The following is a 6,706-nucleotide window of genomic DNA, read 5'->3' as shown; positions in this document are numbered from 1 at the left end:
TTTATTTCATCAAGCTGGCCTCGCCTAAATCTTCTCCCTTTTAAGTGTAAATTCTAAATTTTTAATGTATTTTAAAATATGGGTATCTTAAATTATTGGTATTAATTCAGCCAAATTTATTTAATTCATTTTATTCGATTTTAAATTTTGTACATCTATGTGTTTTATCTCATGGCTGTGCACCGCCCTGAGTCCTTCGGGAGTAGGGCGGTATAGAAATTCAATAAAATAAATAAATAAATAAAATATATGATGACATCCAAACAGGTAGGCGGAGCCTCCCACCGCCGCTACTAACTGTTTCCCCAAACCAGGGCGAACCAGTAGCAACCCACCACTGGTTGGGGGGCTCTATTCTAGAACACATTCTGGTGAGAGATGTTCTTTGAGGATGGACTCCAGCATAAGTCCAAAAGCTTGGAAGACTAAACCTCTGATCCCAGTGATTGACCCAGATTGGATCCTGCAACATTTTCCTGGGACCTGTATATTTGCCTTCATCTGTGAGTAATCAAAATCTTCACATCACCGCAGCCATTCTCTAGCTTAAATCTGCATGGACCTAGCAGTGCAATGAGTGGTGTTGTCAAGTTGTAGGATAAAAGAGATCAAGCTTTACAAAGTCTGGATTTCCAATAGGAATCACACTTAGACTTATCTACCGCTTCATAGTGCTTTCTAGCCCTCTCTAAGCAGTTTACAGAATCAGCCTACTGCCCCCAACAATCTGGCTCCTCATTTTACCCACCTCAGAAGGATGGGAAGCTGAATCAACCTTGAGCTGGGATGGATGATGGATGGATGGATGGATGGATAAGGGAAGGGAAGGGAAGGGAAGGAGGGAGGGAGGGGGAGGAAAGAAGGAAGGAAGGAAGGAAGGAAGGAAGGAAGGAAGGAAGGAAGGAAGGAAGGAAGGAAGGAAGGAAGGAAGGAAAGTAGCTATAGCACTTAGACTTATATACTGCTTTCCGGTGCTTTCCAGCTTTCTGTAAGTGGTTTACAGAGTCATTTTACCCACTTCGGAAGGATGGAAGGCTGAGTCAACCTTGAGCCTGGTGAGATTTGAACTGCCAAATTGCAGGCACCCGGCAGGCAGCAGAAATAGCCTGCAGTACTGCACTCTAACCACTGTGCCATCAAGACTCATACATTCACATTTTGAAATTGCAGAAGCAGATGCATCCTAGAAGAGTAGTTTAGAGAAAAAGTTTTTTCCAGCATCAACTCAGACACAGAGTGATCAGTACTCTTAGTAATTTTGACTTCATTTTCAAAGGGTTACTACAGACAACAATTGCACAGTAATAAATGAATAGTACCGGTTTTAGGCTCAGAGGAAAGAATTAATAATAATACAATAATTGTTTTTATAGTCCAGGTAATAGCATTCTAGGCATCAGCCTCAGGAGGTTACTAGCAGTAGTACAGAATGCTAACAAACATGTACAGCCACACAATATTGCATTTAAGTTTGAGAAACAGCAACACTAAAGCAAAGTTTCCCTATTCATAATAATACAATCCTTGTTTTTAGAGGGTGCAATGGCTCAGTGGTTAAAGATGCGGAAATTTTCAACTGGAAAGCTGGCAGTCCAGATTTGAGACCCTAAGCACCACACAACAGGATGAGCTCCCATTCTTTGTCCCACCTCCATCCCGCCTCGTAGTTCAAAAGCATGCAAATGGAAGTAGATAAATAGTACCGCTTCAGTGGAGTAGGACATGACTGGACAGGGAAACCTTTACCTTTTTACCACGGGTGAAATCTATTTACCTTCCCTACCGGTTTGGAAGTGCATGTGCCACGGATGCTCTGCGCATGTGCAAATGGACCCTCTGCATGCAAGTGCAGACCCTCTGCACATGTGCAAACCCTTTTGCGCATGCACAGAGGGTAAAAAACAGGTTACTTCCTGGTTAAAGTCAGGAAGTAACGACAAACAGGTGGGTGGGCGGAGCTTCATGCTGCCATCGCTACTGGTTCTCCAAATCACCTGCTGCCATCCCTACGGGTTCGGCGGAACCGGTCCGAACCGGTAGCATTTCACCCTTGCTTTTTACCTGTTTTTAGAGTCCAAATAATAGCATTCTAGGCATTTCAGGCCTGGAAGGTTACTAGTAGTAGTACAAAATACTAACAAACTTGTACAGCCACACAATGTTGTATCCAAGTCTGGAAACAATACTACAGGGATATATGCCAGCAGAATAGAATAAATAGTATATAGTAGTACTGGTTAGGGTTAGCAGATCTGAACTGTACTACTAGAAATAATCATCCAACGATACTCACTCCTTGGTAGATTTTGAAATGCTGCTTTGCTAAAATACGCTGGTCATTAAAAAAGTGGGGGTGGGGGAAAATAAATAAAATAACAAGACCATCATTTGCAAGAAATGTGTCCATTAAGAATAATGGGGATAGAGTTACTTAAGTTCTAGCTTTTTACCTCATGGAAGCTGATGCAAAATGGAAGCGAAGAAGAAATGAAACAGACCTGACAAGCTCATCCATCCCTTGGTATTATAAATTATTCTTTGATAATGTCTCCCGGGAGAACGTTTAATTGTGGAACTTTTCAAAGAGTTCTCGGTAAGTCTCTGTTTCTGGTCACACTGGCTCAGATATTGGATACATTTATTTTATGTCTACTCGCTTATGAGCAATTGATCTCATGAGAGAGAGAGAGAGAGAGAGGGAGGGAGGGAGGGAGGGAGGGAGGGAGAGAGAGGGAGAGAGAGACCCAGAGTTTATATTTCCAGGAGGGTATTTTGGAAACATTGGTGGAAATTGCAAAATCTATTGTCATTCTCCATCTCAAAAATGGCTTCAAATCAATGTAAATACAATCTTCCTTGAGAGAAGTTCACTTTTAATTCCTGTTTCCATGCTTCAGGATGTGACTCTTGGTTCCTGGCAGTCTTCCAAAACAAATGTTGACTTCAGACAAATGCTTTCTGACTCTGGACTATCTTATGTCTAAGTTGCCCGATCTTGCCATTGAGATTTATTATGTTTTTTTTTTTTATACGAGAAGCTCAAATAATATTTGAATATCTTTCTGATAATCTTAGGCTGACTCTAGTTTTGTTGTTGTTGTTGTTGTTGTTGTTGTTAGTTGCGAAGTCATGTCTGACCAATCGTGACTCCATGGACAATGTTCCTCCAGACCTTTCTGTCCTCTACCATTCCCCAGAGACCATTTAAGCTCACACTGACTGCTTCAGTGACTCCATCCAGCCACCTCGTTCTCTGCCGTCCCCTTCTTCTTTTGCCCTCAATCTTTCCCAGCATTAGACTCTTCTCCAGTGACTCCTTCCTTCTCATTAGGTGGCCAAAGTATTTGAGTTTCATCTTCGGGATCTGGCCTTCTAAAGAGCAGTCAGTGTTGATATCCTCTAGGATTGATCGGTTTGATCGCCTTGCAGTCCAAGGGACTCGCAGGAGTCTTCTCTAGCACCTACTCTAGTTTAGGTATCTTCAAGCAGTGGGTCTTGATTTGGGACTGGGGAGCAATATGTGTGGCCCTCCAAAGCTTACTGAACTACAAATACCAATATCTTCCATAGGTTATGACAGGTTCTGCACTCCTAATAGTGTAAAACAGTGTTTCTTCAATTTTGGCTACTTTACTCAAAGATAAATTCATCTTCCATGGCCCATAAGGATCAATTAAATGTTCTTAAATTTCTGCACCAATAAAAATATTTAAATATCCCTATTCTTCACCTGAATTCTTCCCTGAATATATCATCAGAATACAATTTAATTAATTTGGTAATTTGGTGGGCTTTTTTAAGGTAGTTCTTCAGAGATTAGAATTCCTCCAAACCTTATAATCCTTAATTTTTGTTTTTTAACTACAATTATTGCCATTTAGGCTACATGGAGACTACTATGAAGATTACTATACCATGAAGATTACTATAATTTAGAGGAGGAGGAGGAGACGGAGACGGAGACAAAGAAGAAGAGGAAGAAGAAGAGGAAGAAGAAGAAGAAGAAGAAGAAGAAGAAGAAGAAGAAGAAGAAGAAGAAGAAGAAGAAGAAGAAGAAGAAGAAGAAGAAGAAGAAGAAGAAGAAGAAGAAGAAGAATTCAAATCACAACTTCTCAAATTAGATTAGAACTCAGGGTGTTTCTATTTTCCTACTGCACTGAAGTTTTACATTTATTTCATTTGTGTGTTTTTTTCTTTCCAAAAAGTAAAACAATAGGATGAACATTATATATAAAACTACCTTTGTGAGATTAACATTACGACTTTCTATTACTAGAAGTGAGAAGGAAAAAGAGACTCATTCGGTTAGGACTTCTTTTAAAGATGATATAAAAGAGCCTCTTCCATGAATTTAATTATGAAAGAACAGACTCTGGCAAATGCTGTAATTGGGCTAAAAAAAAAATATAATCTGAAAGTTTTTATTTACAAAATGTCCATTAAAAAGATGCCACAGTGTCTGTGAATCTAAAATTAATGGCCTTCCAATATAGAAGCCCTGGGAGTTTTATGCTTACTGTCCAATTATAACTCTCTTCACAAGTTTATACTGCAAAATAAAGGGCAAAAGCTATAATGATTTGAAAGCTATTCTTGGTGGTGTATGTGTATATGTGCCCATATGGGGGAGGGTGCATTTCTAAGTCATCAGAAATATATTAACTTATTAATGTAATAACATCATGCACTGAATTATTTCCCGGAAATAGATATTTCTAACTTTATTCATATATAGCAGGGGTGTCAAACTTGCGCTGTCAAAATTGTGGGCCGGATGCGTCACATACTGGCCACGCCCACCCCAGTATTAGCAAAGGGGGAAAGTTGTGATATGTCATGTGACAATGTGAATTTGACACCTCTGATATATAGCATTGTGTATATCTACATATGCAGGGGTGGGCTGCTGGGGGTTCGCAGGGGTTCAGGAGAACCCCCAAATCCCACTCCTGCCTGGCCCCACCCACCCCACCCCTCCCCTCCCAGGAGTCCCCACATGGCCCATAGGTAAGTGCAGGGCGCATGCGGAGGCTCGTGGAAGGTGAAAAATGGACCTACTGTTTCCAGCCTCCAGAGGGCCTCCAGAGCCTGGGGAGGCCGTTTTCTCCCTCCCAGAAGCTCGAGGAAAGCCTCCAGAGCCTGGGGAGGGCAAAAAGCCCCCTCCCCCCATCATGGTGCATGTGCCCGACTAAACCATGCCCACCCAGCAACCAGGCAGAGAACCCCTTGTTAAAATTTTTGATGCCCACCCCTGTACATATACATAATTGAGCATATTATTGAGTGACAATTCCACAGCAATTACTTTTGTCATCCTAAATTCTAAGCCCTTCTAAGCCCTTGGTGTGGATTTGTTTCACTTTTTTTCCTGTTCCGTTTTTTAAATCTTTCCCATTTTTTGTTATTTTATTTTTCTCCCTTGTTGGATATTTTTCCCCCTTGCTTTTAATGTTTCTACTGGTGAGCAGCTAGAGTCCGGCAGTGTACAGACTGATTTAATAAATAACAATAAATAAACAGAATGTGCAATGTGTATCTCCAAATTAAGTAGCACATTGTCATTGTGTTTGAGATGACAGCCAGTGATTCAATTCTGGTTCTTCAAACATGTTGCTGATCTTCTGCTCTTGAGTAGAACTAATCTTGTGTCCAAGTAAAGTGTGTGTTAATTAGCTACGAATACAGGTAGTTCTTGATTTACAATGACAAATGGGACCAGAACCTCCATTGGTAAATGAGGCAGTTTTTCAGTGAGTCTTGTGACTGTTAACTGAACCTTTTTTTTCCCTGTGGGTGTTAAGTGAATCTTGCTTTCTCCCCTCTGAGTTTACATGTCAGAAGTGGACTCACAAATAGCAATCACAGTAGCCCAGGATTCTGCAACCATCATAAATACCTGCTAGTAGCTAAGTACTCAGATTTTGATCATGGAACTGTGGGAACTAGATAGATGACTGTGTCATCTTTTGGGATTCAAACGCACAGAAAAATGATGTACTATTGTCTTCTCACGAGGAGCATCCATCCGAATCACATGTGGGTGATCTCCTGTTCTCTCCTTATCCTGTCCAAGGAATTAGTTCCTTTTGTCTCTGACACCATCATTGGCTCCACTTTGCAGAGCCATTTTCAGTTTGACCTACATCTCTGGAAGTTGGTAAACAGAATTATTGTCACGGGGATGAAATTAGGGGACACCTGATTCTTTTTTAAAAAAAAATTCTCTAAGAAATTGGCAGGCCCAGGCCAAAAACAACATAGATCAATCCAGCCAAAGTTCAATTCTTTCTTTACACCAATAGACAGAATCTTGCCAGAATATACCTATATTAGCCTAACCTTTTGGTACTGTCCATGGGGTTTTCATGCCAAGAAATTAAAAGACGCTCGCTCCTGGGGAGGAAAGCTATGGCAAATCTAGACACCATACTAAAAAGCAGAGACATCACCCTGCCAACAAAAGTGCGTATAGTCAAAGCTATGGTTTTCCCAGTTGCAATGTATGGCTGTGAAAGTTGGACTATAAGGAAGGCTGAGCGCCAAAGAATTGAGGCCTTTGAACATGGTGCTGGAGAAGACTCCAGCGAGTCCCTTGGACTGCAGGGCGATCAAACCGGTCAGTCCTGGAGGAAATCAACCCTGACTGCTCTTTAGAAGGCCAGATCCTGAAGATGAAACTCCAATACTTTGGCCACCTAATGAGAAG

This window comes from Pantherophis guttatus, chromosome 12 (assembly GCF_059756535.1).
Source record: "Pantherophis guttatus breed Tessera chromosome 12, ASM5975653v1, whole genome shotgun sequence".
In the NCBI taxonomy this organism is placed as follows: domain Eukaryota; kingdom Metazoa; phylum Chordata; class Lepidosauria; order Squamata; family Colubridae; genus Pantherophis; species Pantherophis guttatus.
The sequence above is the reverse complement of the archived record's forward strand: the minus strand, read 5'-3'. Positions refer to the sequence as shown.